Source organism: Meles meles, chromosome 1 (genome assembly GCF_922984935.1).
Source record: "Meles meles chromosome 1, mMelMel3.1 paternal haplotype, whole genome shotgun sequence".
Taxonomy (NCBI): Eukaryota; Metazoa; Chordata; class Mammalia; order Carnivora; family Mustelidae; genus Meles; species Meles meles.
In genome coordinates this window covers 134,509,818-134,528,212 of record NC_060066.1, presented here as the reverse complement: position 1 = coordinate 134,528,212, position 18,395 = coordinate 134,509,818, and positions in this window count along the sequence as shown.

The following is an 18,395-nucleotide window of genomic DNA, read 5'->3' as shown; positions in this document are numbered from 1 at the left end:
ATTTTATTTATTTATTTGACAGACAGAGATTAGAAGTAGGCAGGGAGGCAGGCAGAGAGAGAGGAGGAAGCAGGATCCCCATGGAGCAGAGAGCCCGATATGGGGCTTGATCCCAGGACCCTGGGATCATGACCTGAGCCGCAGGCAGAGGCTTTAAACCACTGAGCCACCCCGGTGCCCCAAGAAATCACTTTTTTCAAAAATATTATGAAGAAAAGGAATTGATAGCACTTAGAAATTGGAAAACAACATAAGAAATAAAAGGAAGTAAGTAAAGGCCAATGTGAGTTTTTAAACTAGGAAAACCATCTAGTTGAATCTGGGGGGAACTTGGGGAAAGGGTAAGTTTTAGGAAATAAAGAAATATTTAAAGGAAAATATCTAATAATATTTTATTGCTTATGGTCATAACATCTTCCAAAAGAAAGCAACACATTGAACATGCCTTGTCCTGAATAGAGGATCAAATCCAGGCAAATTATCATCTGAGATGACAAGCAAAGCCTAGAGTCTTACGTTTAAAAAACCTGAAGCAAATTTTATCTATACTGTCAATATCCTTTAAATTTACACATACAAATGGTATTGGAAAAACTTCTATGTGTAACTCATAATCTACCATAGTAAATAGGCCTACAGTGGGACTAGGGGGAAAAGTCTAGAATTGGAGTTCAAGGTTTAGATTCTTATCTCTGCCACTAAATAGCTACATGATATTGGTTAAGTCATACATTCTTGCTAGATTCATGGTCTATCTGTAAAAAAGAGGATATTTGCATAGATACTCTTCAGATTTCCTTCCAGTCCTAAAATTCTAAGATTCTATTCTCTATCTGGACTTGTGGACGTGGCTTTTAAGGTCTGCCATTCTGTTTTCACTTAATAGAAGGTTGTTGATTCAGTCTGACACCTAGAGGTATTACAGAACTAGGACTCAATTCATAAGCAGAATAAACAACCTTGGCAGGGATGGTTTAATAATTATCTTTTTGCCTACAGTAATCCAAAATGGCTATCAATTAGACCCAGCCTGTCATGAGTAGAGCAATAGATGATTTTGCAATATATCTTGACATTTTACCTACAATAGTCTATTCTAGTATGACAATTCTGTGCCCTATAGGACATTTGGCAATGTCTGGAGATAGTTTTGGTTGTCACAACTGAGAAGGGGTGCCACTAGCATCTTGTAGGGCAGAGGCCAGGGATTCTGCTAAATATCCAACAATACACAGAAGAACAACTCCTCCCCTGTGACAAAGAATTATCCACCCCAAATGGCTGAGCTTAAGAAGTCATTTCTCTTTTTCATCTTTTTTAAGTCCATTACATTAGCAGAAACCTCATATAATATAGCCATTTCATGGACGTCTTGCTCACGGTCTTCTTACATTTCCAGCCTTACAAAGTTGAAGGCACACAATCCTGTTTTTCCTAATCTCTGTCAGGAGGGAAGGACTTAAGAAATGGACCTGCAAGATGATTAAATTATATTTGCAAAAGAAGTTTGGTGTCAGTAACACAACAGGCTTCATTTTTTTTTTTATTCTATACTGCATTTTTCACTTTTGATCAGGTTATTTTGGCAAACAGAAACTAAGACTTGTAGAGGAATCTAATGAATTTATTCAGGAAGCACATGCAAATTAAGTGGCAGAGTTTTAAAAAATTAACTCTCTTAGACAAAGCTTATAAAAATTGATTAACAAGCTAGTAGAGTGACTATTGAAAGAACATGCTTCCACATCTTTAAGAAACCTGCTTTAAATTATTATGAAAGCTTACACATATTCTGCATTAATATACATTTAAGTATTTCAGTGTTCTTTTTTCTCCTAATGTTCCACTTCCAGTTTCTTCACATTTAACTCACAATTATATTACCTGGAAAACAGAAAAAAGGTGTGCAACAACAAACTTCCGCTGAAGTTAAAGCAATCTGTGTTACATGGCTCCATTTTTTCCTTTTTGTTATTATTTTTTGGCATTTTGCCTGTGGCAAGACATAGGTTTTAATGTGGACTTCATGATGTTGTGAGCCAATCTAGAGAAGGCAAAGGCAAAGTATTTCAAGGGCAACACAAAAGATAAGTATTTCTGGATTTTAATTTTGAGTATCTTAGCATACATGTGCAGTGGAGGTTTATTTATTGAATTTGAAAAATTAATTCCTTACAGCCTTGAGTGTATTTTGCTTTGTCTGCCCCTGGGTTTGTACATATTGGTGTTTTCTTTTTTCCTTTTTAATATTTCAACAGGTGAGGTTAGCAAGACGGCTGATGATGCTGTTTTACACCTAGAGGTCTTATGGAACCAGGACTGCATCCATAAACGGAACAAACAACTTTGGGGGATAGTTTAATAATTGCCTTTGGTAGGACTTGTCTCACATTCATTAAAAAGTCTAGGTGAGGCTGCTTCCTTGATCTTCATTTCTTTTCAGTTTCCAAGCAAACAAACAAAAATTCTTTCCTGAAAGCTGTTTAGCTATCTAACCTAGAATATCTTTGACAAGGGTAGAAGTTACAAATCTCAAATATCTCCACGTTTAGATGTTGGAACTTGGCAGACATTTGCTGGAATGCATGACTAGTCTGCTTTTCTTGTTTTGGAAAGAATTTAAAGTAGTCTAGAATTTTAACCTTTATAGAATACCATCATACAACAGTTTTCACTCTTAAAAATATTTTTGTGTTTCTTTCTTTGGTGAATAAAAAATATCGTGTTGGGGCACCTGGGTGGCTCAGTGGTTTAAACCTCTGCCTTCGGCTCAGGTCATGATCTCAGGGTCCTGGGATCGAGCCCCGCATCGGGCTCTCTGCTCGGTGGAGAGCCTGTTTCTCCCTCTCTCTCTGCCTGCCTCTCTGCCTACTTGTGACCTCTCTCTCTGTCAAATAAATAAATAAAATATTAAAAAAAAATATCGTGTTGCCTAATTATCTTTGATGTAGGAAATGACTAGAGAATAATTAATAAAAAAGATCATGATTTTTATCATTTAGGAAATGATAAGAGAATACTAAAGCTCTCTGGCTTATAATTACAGATATTTGAACTCATCTATCTTCTTTCCTCATTTAGTTTTATAACTAGATCTGAACTTAGGCTTGTAAAAGTGACAATATATATGAAGCCCACAGAAATGTATCTTGTATAGAAAGTAGACAGCAAGGATTCACTTTTGCCTGTCAAGGAAATGCCCATAAGAATTGTTCGTAGGCATCTAAACGTGGAGGTAAGTAATAAGCAGGTATTGACTTCTGTTGAGATCAATATCAAGATTTGTTGACCCAAAGAGGTTAAAATTGACTGAAGAGTGGGACAATAAATCTTGTTATTGACTAGAAAGCAGAAGTCAATATAGGTATTATTATGAACATTTTTCTTTTACTGTAGATGATAGGGGTGGAGTCATTTTTAAGACCTCAAATGCATATAGCCACAGGTTGTTTATACCGTAGTGGTGGCCAACATAGGCTCTTTGGCTATGTTTACTCAGATGACATCAATAACATTCTTAGATCATTGTTTGTGGTGTCAACCATTCTTCTCCCTGTACTTCAGGTACTTTCATCCTGATTAACTTCAAATTGAAATGTGGAATGCCCAATTGTATGATGAAACTTTGTGTGAAGGCAAAAAAGCAGGAAAAAACACTTCATTTTTTTTTCTCTAGAGTGTAGTTTAGGTGTTCTCCTGATCTTTGATTGCTGCTTCGTGTGTGTGTGTGTGCGTGCGTGTGCGTGCACACACGCACACACACACGTGTTTTTGTGGACACCTGCACATGTTCTGTGTGCCCACTTAACATTCTTATATTTTCAGGTATATTTTCCTTCCAAGTTGCCTGTTGCTAAGATGACTCTGCTCTTCAAATGAGATATTATATTTTCCAGATAATCTTAAAAGCATGTCAAGATAGAGACACTTTTTTAAAAAGTATATTTAAAATTAAGTTTTCTGAAACCACAAGATATATGCAAGCAGGGTGTTACCAGGTCATTTTTGAGTTTTTTATTCACACTAACCACCCACTCACACATAAGCTAAATAGAGAGTTTATTTTATCATAGTTGAGAGAAGTGGAAATGGAAAACAATTTTCCATTGTTCCAAATAGCTCTCATGTTGATAAGAAATCAAACTCTGCACATCCAAGCTGAACAGAGTGTGCTGGGTTACACTAAGTCTCTGTTTGTCTTGTAGCTTTGCCTGAACTGAGGTCTGTACACATGGATCATGAATGCATGAAATCCTGGAGGAATATTCGGCCAGGACATTGATGTTTCAGACTACTAACCCAAAATTCTCTCACGCGAATGAATCCACCCTCATACCCTGTTTCCAGCTTCAAGGTAATAACAAAGAAAAAACCCATGAAGTTTCTTTCCTTTCTAACCAGTTTCCAAAAGATGGTACTTCATAAGGAATATTCAAATCCATAAATGCTCTGTAATCTGCAAGTTAGGAATGAAACATGAGAGATGCCTTCAATGTCTCACACTACGGGATGCCTCCAATTCCTCAATACACCCCTTTGTGCCTCACGGCTGGAGAAAGCTCTGCACAACCCATTTCCTCCTTTAACTGTGAATTTCTTCGCTTCTCTGGGTTTAGATTTTAATGGTTGAATTACATTTACATCTACTTGTGCATTTGCCATCAGCAGCTAAGTTCCTGCCTAAAGCCTTTACTAACTTTGAGAACAAGTTTCTCATAAACGGCCTCATTTAGTTTATCTATACAAATTCACGTAAGAGTTCTTAACTCCTAGGAAGCTCTGTGACATCTCTCTGTATTAAATGGCAGATCTTCCTAGCTATCTATTGGTTTTAGGAACTTTACAATGAATCATAGCTCAAGACAAATCAGTAATTATACTGAAATGATTCCAGAGCCACTGGAAATGTGGCAAAATGTTGGTTAGCCAGAGATACTGATCAATTAAATTAAGTCTTAGAACTCGTGGTCTTCAGTGAGAAGGAAATAGTTCTACAATGAGAATACGTCCAAATGGTACTCAAGAGTCATCTAATATATAATAGTATATTGATAATACTATAGAAACACATCCACGTTCATACACCAAAATGTCTGCATTTCACCATAAATACGAGAAAGCACAGCATGAGACAAGCATGTAGTTAGGGCATGGCTCTGAGTTACCACCCCACAAAAAATTACGTTTTTAAGGGTACCTGGGTGATTTAGTCAGTTAAGCATCCAATTCTTGGTTTTGACTCAGGTCATGATCTCATGGGTTGTGGGATGGAGCCCCATGTCAGGCTCCCGGCTCAGTGGGGATTTTGCTTGAATATTCTCTCACTCTGCCTCACACCTCTCATGCACATGTACTCTCTTTCTATCAAAAAATTTTTTTTAATTATTTTTTAATCTAATAAACCCTGTTATGTAAATTCTATGTATCTCCATATGTATGTGATTTTTCCACAAAAACTAAGAAATTCCATTTGACTCCTTTCTAATTCTAATTGTGATAATTATGTATTATTTTGCCCTGTGCCTCACACATATTCTGCACACAAAGATGAGAAAATGACATAACCTATGCCCTTTGTCTTCTTGTAGTGACAGGTTTATAGGATCTATCTGAACTTTCTCATTTGTCCTACTCTTCAGTAACTTAGGTGAGGTAATAGACCTCCTTGAGTAGATGAAGGTCAAGGATATTCAGATTATGAAACCAACTTTTTTTTTTTTTTTTAAGTTTTGATGCCCATGACATAATGACTATGATTAGGACTCTACATATCCCATTTGTTCACTAGAAATGATTCATTCAATTGGCTTACCCATTCCTGTTGATACTCAATTTTGATTAAGAAATTATCCCCCATGACTGCTTAAGATGATAAAATTGTTTCATTGGTAGATAAGCATTTTTTTTAACTTGGAAGTTTAGAATTAACTGGAGAAATACTTAAGAGAACCAAACACACAGTGTTAATATTTATGTGTTAAGGAAACATGATTAACTTTTGAGTGTTTATAATGTTTAAGATATTTTAGTTTATTAGAGAACAAGTGAAATTTGTGATTCAACTTAAAATGCATAATTAAGCAATTGATTTAGGCCTGTGAATTTAAGTAGAAATTTAATTTAGTTTATATAGTAATTACAGTAAGTATATAAAGTATTAAAACATTAAAGAGAACTTGAGGTTCACAATATTTCAAGGTCTAATTTATTAGAGCCATTAGAGGTGTTTAAAGTATTCTGGAAAGTTTGTTTTAATCACACATTTGAAGTACCTAAACAAGAAGTCACATATATTTAATTTATAAATTTAGTTTAAAGTGTTTGAAGGAGTTTAATTAACTTAGTTTATACATGGGCCTTAACATTAATCAAAGTCTTCATAAAAGTGATTGCTAAATTTGCTAGACTTACAAATACAAGATTAAAGAAGAGCTAAGATTTTAAATTTCTACAACTAATAATTCAAATACACTTTCAACTAAACTCAACCTTCGAACAATCTTTCCTGTGCACAAAATTTACCCTTGAAAATACTGATATTGACAAAGCAAAATAGTCATGTAAGAAGCAAAAAATTGACACTGATAAAGGTAGCATGTAAGAAGAAAAGAAACATTAAATTATTGCACTAGTAAAGACCTCCTACAACTACTGCCTACCACAAATGCCTTCTGATACTCTCGACTTCCAGCAAGTTAGATGGTATTAATACTGAGAAGCAGAACAGAGCAGTGATCACAAACTTGGGCCCTGGACTCAGATCTATGTGGTTTGTACTCAAGCTGCTCTCTGGCCGTGAAATTCTGGGTGAGTGCTAAGATTCACTTTCTTTATTTGAAAACTGAAAATACCAATAGTGAATAGTTATAAATTATTGAGAGACTTGAATGAGGTAATGGTTAACAAGTATTCAGCAGAGCACCTGGCATCAAAATAAAGGCTAAATAAATGTTAATTAGTTCTAGGAGGAGGAGGAATCTTCTCCTATAGGAAATATTCTCACTCTAGTTTTTAAACAGATGACCTTAGAAACAATTCATGATAATTGCAAATTCAGTGAAACCTTTTCTAGAAAGTTATGTGGCTGGTAGTTGATAGAAAGAGGAAAGAACTTTTATTTATTTATTTCTTCTGCTGAAGAGAAACCACAATGATTGAGAATTAAAAAGGATATTTTTATCAACAATAAGCAACTCTTATTTGTCTTCTAATAAAAACTTACGTATTCTTATAGCTTTATAAGTGCACCCAAAAGTTTATGACCTATTTAGTTTAGCCCCTTCCCAAGTGTACAAGTATAAAATGAACTGAGAGAAGAATCATATCAGTACTAAAAATGTACATTTTAAAGTATTTAATGCTGTACTGTTTATAATTATAGGAAAGAATGAGAACTAACTCACCTTTATAAAAATAATTAATTTACTAAATAAATCATAATACCCCTATAAATGGTATGCTAATCAGCTTTTAAGATTAATTATGGAAATGTATTTATGTTATCAGGGAAATGCATTTAGAATATACTGATGAATGAATTTTATAAGGAAGTTGCAAAGCAATATATATAAAATAGTTCATTTTTTGTTAAAAAAAAGAGGGAGAACAATCTCTGTTATACCTATGTATACTATAAATATTTGTAAAATATATACATACATAGAAAAAAATCTAGTTCTACCTGGTTACATGCATTGTTGGCAAAGATTTTAATATCCATGTCTGAGGTTGTGAAAAATGTCTCCCCTACATTATTTGCTAATAAAGGAATCACTACAACCATATAGAAAACTAATAAAACAGTTTCCACTGAACTGTTAAATGAGGAATCCTATTCTTGAGACTATAAATACATAAAAGTACTAGCATATATAGAGATATATATTTTTGGCCTCTTTATCTGATGACTAAAAGGGGAACAATTTAAATGCTCATTAGTGATACCATAGAAATGATACTGTGAAACTACCATGGCTCTGTCATAAAAGTTCTCTGTTGGATTACTTACCCAGGGGAAAGCCAATTGCCAAGTCATAAAGACACTCAAAAAAAAAACCATAAACAGAGGTCAACATGTAAAGAAATAGAGGCCTCCTTCCAACAGCTAGCAAGGAGCTGAGGTCTCTAGCCAATAGCCAGCTGCTTTGGAAACAGATCCTCCCACTCCAGTCAAGCCTCCAGATGACTGCAGCCCCAACCAACACCTTGACTGTAGCCTCATGAGAAATCCTGAGCCAGAATGACCCAGCTAACCTACTCCTAGATTCCTGACACTCAGAAACCGTGAGATAATAATTGTTATTTTTAAGCCTCTGTAAGATTTGTGCATGGTCATACACACAGTATAGTTTATAATTGAAAAAGAGTGATTTATATATAGATTATACTGTTAATTGAAAAAGAATAATTTAGATATATGCATATGTGTTTATATTAACATATTTAAATTGGACATAATAGTATCAAAAACATGATTATACAATAATGTATATAGTATGATTCTGTATTTGTTTTAAAAAACTCAAGTTATCTACTTTTTTGTCTATATTTGAGTACAAAGGAAAGCACCAAATGATTCATACCAAACTAATATTGGTTATCTCATTAATGTATGAAAGAGATTATAAGCTTTTTTCTTTTTTTTAAAAAAAGATTTTATTTATTTCTTCGACAGAGAGAGAGATCACAAGCAGGCAGAGAGGCAGGCAGAGAGAGAGGAGGTAGCAGGCTCCCTGCTGAGCAGCGAGCCCAATGCGGGGCTCGATCCCAGGACCCTGAGATCATGACCTGAGCCGAAGGCAGCAGCCTAATCCACTGAGCCACCCAGGCGCCCCATAAGCTTTTTTCTTAATATATATTAGTACTATTTGCATTGTATAAAGATGATGTTACTTTTACAATTTTTAAAACCATAATAAACTAAAGAAAAGTGGGGGAAAATATCAATAACTGTATATGGGTAACAGGATTTTGAATTTTTTAAAATTGCTTTTTCTTTTCTTTTGTGTCTAACTTTTGCAACAACCATAAACAAATTAGATAGATAAATTCAATTTTTAAATGTTTTAAATAAATAAATAAACAAGAAACCATTGCTCTCAATGTAGCTTCACTTGCCAACTTCGTTGTAAAGTTTGCTCACAGTTCTGTTTAAAATGGGAAGCTCATCAGATGCTTTTCATCAGAAGAGTGCAGAATGTTTCTAGCCTATGAAATGACTAATATTTAAAGCATTTTTATTTCTGAAGTGGGCTTGATGGGGAAGACAGCCAAGTAATATCCCTTGGAAATAAAAGTGAAAAGGATCACCCAGAGCTCTCCAATAAACTGGGAATAGGGCACATTTCTCCATGTCTATGCCATTAGCTGACATCTTATTCCTACCCACACAAATTGGTACAATTGAAAGAAATGTGTATACATTTAAACAGATCTGGGATAAAACTAACAAACATAAAACCTCACTATTTGGTCACTTTACATCAGTAAATTTTTTATAGTTTGGCAGACAACATGCACAAGGTCCAGTAGCCATCACTTTGACAACAGGCTGGTGAGCCAGAATTCTGCTTTTTCCATGGCAAACTATAGCTTTTACCTAGCAAACCACATGATGGGACTTAGTTGTTTCATGTTTCTATTTTCTGTCTTGGCAAAATTAGATTTCTTCTAGTCAACTTAATGTGCCAAACTGAACTTTAAAGATATAAGTATATTTGCATTTCTTTTTTTTTAAATACTTTTTTTTTTTTTGGGGATTTTGTCATTTTATTTATTTTTTCAGCGTAACAGTATTCGTTCTTTTTGCACAACACCCAGTGCTCCATGCAAAACGTGCCCTCTCCATTACCCACCACCTGTTCCCCCAACCTCCCACCCCTGACCCTTCAAAACCCTCAGGTTGCCCCAACCTCTCACCCCTGACCCTTCAAAACCCTCAGGTTGTTTTTCAGAGTCCATAGTCTCTTATGGTTCGCTTCCCCTCCCCAATGTCCATACTTTTAAAATATTTTATTTATTTGCGAGAAAGGGAGAGAGCATGAATGCAGAAAGGAGCAAAGGCAGAAGCAGATGCCCTGCTGAGCAGGGAGCCTGACACAGGACTCAAACCCAGGACTCTGGGTCACTTAACCAACTGAGCCACCCAAGAGCCCCATATACTTGCATTTCTTAAATGAAAAATTTGTTTTGAAGAAAGTGAGAGGACAGAATCTCAACCTTGACTATTTCTTCTGAGCTAAGATGTTTAATTCACAGCAGCAGCCCCTTAAGTTAGGGGAAAAATATGAATAAGAAGGAAATGCATACATCTCAATCTCACTGTAAAAATGTTCTTGAAACATGATGTCCCTAAGAAATAAATATACCTTTAATGAAATCTTGTAATCTTTTTTTTTTTCTAAAGATAAAAAGAAATCTGCTTTATTTTTCCTTTTTAATGGGTTCATTGATGAGATTGCTCCAAATTCATGTTCTTCTTAGGCTTCAACTGAAAAGCCTTTAATGCTTTAGATGACAAATCACTCCTGTAATTGTGATCTGTCTAATTCTCACAATAACATTTTAAAATCAGTTATCAGCCCTCTTTAACAGAGGCAGCTGATCAAGTGCAAAGAAACTGAGTGATTAATTCATAGGCATTCCATACCATTGACAGAACTCAAAATTAGGTCCTCTCTCACTCTCCAAATGCTATATACTTTTCCTTGTCTGCATGTGCCTTCCATGCTATGGCCTCCATTGCAGGCTTTGAAAGCTTCACAAGAATATCTCAGCCCTACGTTGCTTCTAAATACCACCCCAAAAGCCTGAAATGGAAAAGCCAACACATCAGAATTAGTGATTCTAATAAACATTGACCTTAACCCTGATTATTGGCAACCTGCCCACACCTTTGAAATGTGAGCAATTATTCAGTCTACACTCATCACCTAAGAAAAGGGCTCATGGGAAACTGGTGACTCATTCCATGACGAGTTTTGGCAAATAGAAAGGCTGAGGAAACACCTGCACATAATAATCAGGAAGTATTGACTTCTGCTGAGGTCAGGAACAAGACTTATTAACCTAAGAGATAAATATTGACTGAAAATTTGGACAGTTCCTCTTTTTCTTTCCAGAGAACTGGTAAATTACTCAGACTGCCACTCAGACACTAAAAACTTAGAGTTTTCCTCCAGTTTTATGTCCATTTTTGTTATAGACCTCCTGGGGGAGGAAAATCTTTTACAATATTTTAGAGAGATATTTAAAATACTGCTAATTATTGCCTCATATTTATCTATTCTAGGACTCACTGGCCAGAAGCCTTTTATTAGTAATAGGTTTTCACATCCTTAGGGCTTTTTTTCTATGGTCTTCCGTGTCTGCCTCTGAGTCCAAATTTCTATTCATCTCATATGATAGCTTCTATTCTTTCCCCCTCTAGTTTTTTCTCATTCCTAAGAAGTTGTGTGCCTCCTGTGGAAACCCCTCCTAGGCCTGCAAATTGTGCAAGTGATGCCTTGGGAAAGTTGTGTTCTGGAAGCTCCTTGTTGTGACATGCTTATCGCTAAGTCAGAGCAAATTCTTTCCTCCTCAGATAAGTTCACAGATGCCTCAATCCAGAGGGCCTCGTTTGAACTGCCAAACATCCAGGTCTCTGTCCCTTTGCCCCATGACTTGGAGTGGTTTGCATGTATCTTCAGATGTTGGTCAGATTTATATTCTCTTCTCACTTTTGAGAAAGCATTAACAATTACCTCAAATAACCTGATTTCTTTTTCAGACCCTTTTCTTCAGTATTTCTTTTTTCTTTTCTTGGAGATCTTTTCCTTTCAGTAAATTTAGAGGTACATCCCCACATTATATTAAAAGCTTCACAATTATAAATCTGTGAGGCTTCAAAAATGTACTCTCTTCATTTAAATATACTCCTTTTTGATCAGAAAAATCAACATCTTCCACAGACTATTCTTGCTAAGAATGAGAATGTTTAAAGCTCTTATCTCCTTGACTCCAATAAATTACTAAAAGTATTCATTCCACTTTGAAATATCTTAGAAACATTTGTGGCATTAACACAGCGTACTGCAGATCTTGAAGTTTTATTGCTTTTCAGTTCTTTTTATTATTATATGTTTAAACTCCACTCCCCTTTCTTTTCTTGAGATTGACTGTGTTTGACAAAGACCTGTATAGAAGTATGGCTATCTTCATATGCATTTTCCTCCCCCATCTCATTCCTTCAGAAACTATTATGGATTTATAACTGCAGATATTACTAACATATTTTCTAATTCTTTCTGAGAGTTTCTACCATGCTTTGACATGACTGAAGCCCACCAGGCACTGAGTCCCGCATGATGCCCTGGTAGAACATGAAATCTTGAGCACACTTTCTAGTAGTAACACATTTCTCAAAGTAACATTTGAGTAAGTGACAATCGTGCTGTGTCCTAAAACAGGCTTTCAAGTTGCGTTGAGCTTCTTGCTTCAATTCTTTACATTGTGCTCCTGGCTACCAAGGTTGGAAAAACATAGCTGAAGAATGGGGTAAAATGGCCACCAACTACAATGTACTTAATGTGCTCTCTTAAACTTGTGAAGGGAGGATACCCCTAGACGCAAAAAGAGATGATTCTCAGGGCTAAATTTACATAGGAGTCCTTGCCTCAGGAAAGAGTTGGGGATAATCAACAGCAAGAAAGCCCTTGAAATTTTCCACCAAGAGATCCAAAGAGGCTGAAAATCAACCAGCAGCCACAAGGTGGCGTAATCACATTGATGTCCTTCTTACTGCTCTGATTTCCCCACAAAAACCTTTTAATGTCAACTATCTGAGGACAAAGGTATCATTTTTACATTTAAATAAAAACCACTTATCACTAAGATTTACAAGGCATTTCAGTGCATCCAGACAACTATCTGTATACTGGATAGTATATAAATAGGTAAGGTTGAGGCTGCTGAATAAAAAGAGAACCTGCACTTTCTCCACATTTGATGACCATTTTCTTTCTGGATGTAATCAATTTCATACGATATAGCATCCCTTGAAAAATATAATTTAAAGATTAAGAATAGAAAGATTTTAGAATATATTTAGAGCATATCATAAAACTTCTGTAAAGTGCAATATACCCTAGAAAGAGGGTGAGCATGAACAAGGATGCAGATATTACAGAAAATGTCTTAAGCACCATCACAGGAGGAAAACAGGGCAGCAACTGGATGCAGTCACGGCCATGTATCCTGCTGCTACTGCTCACAGGGGCACGGGTTCTGTTCCAACTGGTGTTCTCAAATCCTGGCACATTCACTTGTATTTTGGGGGATTTCATTAAACTCTCTGTGCAATAATTGCCTCAGATTTGAAAATATTTGAAAATGTACTCCAAAACACTGCTGTGGGGATGAAATGGATGAATTCATATAAACAGAGCTGCTAGCCAGCAACACATCATGGAAATTAGATAAAGGTGCCCTTCAGGGTGAACACATACCCTCTCTAGGGTGCACAGCACAGCAGAAAATCTCCTGCTAGATTTCAGCCTACTCACCCCCTTACCTGGCCACTCTTGCTCAGGAAACATCTTGTACAGTCATGAGGTCAGGGTCATGGGACTGAGCCCCATGTGTGGTTCTGTGTTCATCATGAAGTTGGCTGGAGATTCTTTCCCTCTCCCCCAGCTTGTGATTTCTCTCTAGTAAAACAATTTATAAAATAAAAATGTTTGCTGTCATCATCATCATCATCATTATGATCTCCCCTATGGCCTTCTCCTTGTGGCCTTACTATGCCTAGTTTATTCTAGAGATATATTAGAAATGTACCTATAGGTGGGATAAGGTGAGAAAACAATATTTACTAACAACTTTATAAACTAACTTATTAACCTGATAGTGAAAACTATGATGAATCAAACTTAGTAGTGGATGTAGTATGCGAGAAAGACTGTGAAAGAATATAGAAGTCCCAAGGGGTAGGACTTGGTTTCCCAATCACACCACAGTGCAGCTCTCCTTTCTAGCCCTAGTCCCCTGCCTAGCTTAGTGTTCACTCCAATGGGTATTGAGACCAGCTACTCTTTTAAAATAGGCGTTTTGCTGTATTTAGTGCTTCTGGGAACACCAGACCTCTTGGACCCAACACCACCACATTACTTCCTAGGTGATGACCACTCTATAGGATCTGATATGTCAGCTTGCCCAGATCAGTTTAGAATGACTACTACACACTAACTGGTGGAGGATTACATGGCATCCCTCACTGGCATTAGTGACTATTCAGAGGATACTGGGCAAGGAACCAGTTGGCAGAATCAAGCTCTGACAAGTCACGGGGTTTCAAGGTGCCTTTTTATTAAAAGAGCATTGTTATTTGCTTTAACTGTGGCATTATAAGCAGCCAATAATTTGCATTCAAGAGAGTGCATAATATAGGTGAGGTGCCTGACCAGGGATCTTTCAGTTTAAATAAAGCATGTATTAACATAGGGGAGGTGAAGAATGAGATAGTTTTGCTCTTACAGTTTGCATCTAGTTCAGAGGAGCTTGGCTCTCTTTCAGAAGAGGCATAAAGAGTATTCATGCCATGTCATAGGCCACTTGACATGAATCCTGTTTTACTGATTTATTCTCAGAATGCAGTTGTGACAATAAGTATACTTAATGCAAAATGAGGATTTCTCAAATACTGATAGAACCTTATATGCGGGAGGGGGCTAGCTTAGAACTTAAACATGAATAATATGTTTTAATGATATAGCAATTAAGTCAGTTTTGTTGCTTTAGAAGTGCTAATTTTCTACTCATTCAAGGGAGAAGGGGGCTTTTGTTTTCTAAAACAAAAATTTTCAAACTGTCAGATTTTATGCTACGGGCTGCAAGCCCTTTTGACATTATCTTTTTGTGAGGCACTTTTGAAGTAAATGTGTTATTAGTACAGGAAAATTATGACTATTGTAAACAAACAAGAACTACTAGTTTTTGTTGTATTTGTCAGACACATGGTTATGGAGTTGTGGCAGAACTAAGCCACTTGAAAAGTCATTGATCCAAAGCACAGTATTTTCAGGGCAGCTATAGTAAATTCTTCCATAACAGAGTCATATTGGATAGTTTATGACAACCTTGAAGCATAAACTTCTGGTTTACAGACGTTACAACCTGAAACTGGTTGTAACTGGTTACAACCTGAAAACATTCACAGGGCAAAAGGAGAAACATTATTATATAGGAGCCCCATCCACAGGGACATCATGGGACCATTGTGAAGGTATACTGGGGGATCTCCCCGACAGGTGCTGGGGCCCCCACATCACCCCAGGGAACTGCTGACATGGGACCTTAGTGACATGGTGTTCACTCTACATGTAATGGTAGTTTGGAGAGGTAATGAATGGGGTGGTGAAATTGGGGGGCCGAAGTGAAGTTCCAGGATCTCTACCCAAACTTCAGAACAGCTGATTTGAACATCTGTTTTACATACTGGACTTCTGAGCCAGACAATGTTTAAAGGGCTACTAATTATTTTTTTAAATTGTTTTTGTTTTGTTTTGTTTTTCAACTGATTTATAGAAAGGGTTAATGCTAGGCAAACAGAAAGGGAGTTGAAGGGAGAATGCAATTAAGTTAAAACAAGAGACATATTTCACACTGAGTTCTTGAGTTCTTCTCATCATTCCTGAGAAGTGGATGAGGGTGGGGTGTAACAGCTTTGCTGGTCTCAATGACAGAATTAATTTGGATGATGAAGAGCAGGAATAGAAAAAACAAAAAACACAACAAAACAAAATGTCTTCTGAATGGAACTTCTAATCCTAGATATACCAAGCTAAGAATTTAGATTATCTATTTCATCTATTTTTTTTTTTCTTAGCAGAAACTTTATTTCAGTTGATATGGCTAATTTTATGTGTTAACTTAGCTAGGCTATAATGTCCAGATGTTTGGTCAAATGCTAATCTAGATATTACTAGATATTTTGTAGATACTAGGTATTTTGTAAATAAGATTAACATTTGCGATCAGTTGACATTAAGTAAAACAAATGAGCCCCCATAACATAGAGGAGTCTCATCCAATTAGTTGAAGGACCCATTAGCAAAAAACTGAAGTTTTCAGGAGAAGAAATTCTGCCTCAGTAACAGAAATTCTGCCTCAGTTTCCAGCCTATGAGCCTGCCCTACAAATTTCAGAGTTGCCAGCCCCCATTATAAATACATAGACACATATACACATAAATAAATGTATCCTATTTGTTCTGTTTTCGGGAGAGCCCTTAACATATCAGTCATCCCACTGAGGTTCTGATCACACTCTAACCTTGTATACTAAGAGATAGGGCATGACTTCAGGGGTCACATAGCCCAAATTCAAATCCAAGCTCTGCCAATCACTAGCAAAGTTCTATACAAGTTACTCAGTCTTGGAGCACCTGGCTGGCCCAGTCAGTGGAGCATGCAAATCTTGGTCTTATGGTTGTAAGTTTGAGCCCCACAGTGCATATAGGGATTACTTAAAATAAATAAATAAATAAATAAATAAAATCTTCAAGTTACTCAATCTCTTTAATCCCAACTATAAAATATAAGTAATGTTCCTTATCTTCCTGGTAATTGCTCTTATGAGAATTAAGTGGGAAAATATATATACATGAAAATAGACAAAACAAGATCTGGCATTTAGCAGGTGATCACAAACGGCAAAACTGTGGATTATCTATTTTATCTAATATACTGAAAAAACATTCATACTGCTTTACCAGCTATTCAGGTCTATGAATATTAATCCTATCTCAGTCCCTACTTCAATTAAAAATAGTCAATTAACAATAGTCTTTCATATATATAAAAATGTCCTAATTTGGATTCCATAAAACAATAGTGCCATGAAATTTTTGAAGGAAAAGGGTCCCAGATTCAAATAAGAGCGACAGCCTGCATACTATAACACCCTTTGGGAGATTTGCATTTTACATTAGTATATTAAAGACTGAGAAATTCTTCAGTCTTATTTAACTTTGTGTAATCTAATTATAGTAGTCATTAGCCATGCTTACAAATACCCAAGTTTCCCTCTACTTTCCTAGGAGCATGGTAAGTTTTACTTCCACACTCTTTGAAATTAGATGTGGTCATATGATTTGCTTTGGACAAAAAAGTGTCAATGGAGTGACATGTAACATTTCTGGGTGGACCGATCAAAGCCACTTCCATTTTTCCATAGACACTGCAGAAGCATGAGTTAGATGGAACTTCAATCAGTCTGTTGCTGAGTGATGACAATGAGCAGTGCACCCCTCTCTGCTGATCTGCTTTGGACACGGTACACATGACTGGGAAATCAATTTTTTGTTGCTCTAAGCTAAATTTTGAGGTTGTTTGTTACCGCAGTGTAAGTTGGCTGATCTCATGTCAAACAGGATTTTTTGGGGGAAAAAGTTAGGTGTTGCTGTAAGAAAACCCTAAAATATATGGAATGTGTTAGTAGTTAGATGGCAAATATTAAGAAAACTGTTAGCAGAATCCAAAATGTTAGCAGTGTTTTGCAATATCAAAATGTATATGACCACAGAAGTGTTCAGGGCAATCCTTCCCTTTCTCTTTGCACGTGAATTATTGCCAAAATAACTAAAAAACTAAATAAAAAATTTGGACTGAAATATTATATGAACAGAAAATGATTATCCAGTATTTTTTTCATAGGCTAACTTTTATGTCTTCTACTGTTTACTCAAACCGCAATGCTTTTCCTCCTTCATAGTTTCCTTCACCCCATCTTATTTTCATAGTTTAGTTCAGTTGGTACTTCTCAATAAAAACTTACCAGATTCAACATTTTTTTAAATATTTAAATAGGCAGAGAGGCAGGCAGAGAGAGAGGAGGAAGCAGGCTCCCTGCAGAGCAGAGAGCCCGATGCGGGACTTGATCCCAGGACCCTGGGATCATGACCTGAGCCGAAGGCAGAGGCTTTAACCCACTGAGCCACCCAGGTGCCCCACCAGATTCAACATTTTTGTTAAATACTCACTCTCACTCATTTTGGATTATACCTCATTTCTAGCATTTACTATCCTCTTCCTATAATATGGTTAGGTTGTATATATATCTCATCCCCATCAGACTGGACTCTCCTCTAAATCTGGAAACAAGAGATCTTAATATCTCCTACAGGACTTAGCACAGGATTTTACAATCATATTAAACTCAATGAGCATTCACTTAATGGAATTATGCCAAGAGCTAAGTCATGATATAATTATCAATAATAACAATAACAATGACAATAACTAAACTTTTTTAGCACTTACAACAGAAACTATAACAACACATTTATTGGATTATTTTATTTTTCATATTATGCTTATGTGGTAGGTATTGTTATCTCCATTTCATAGACAAGAAAATTG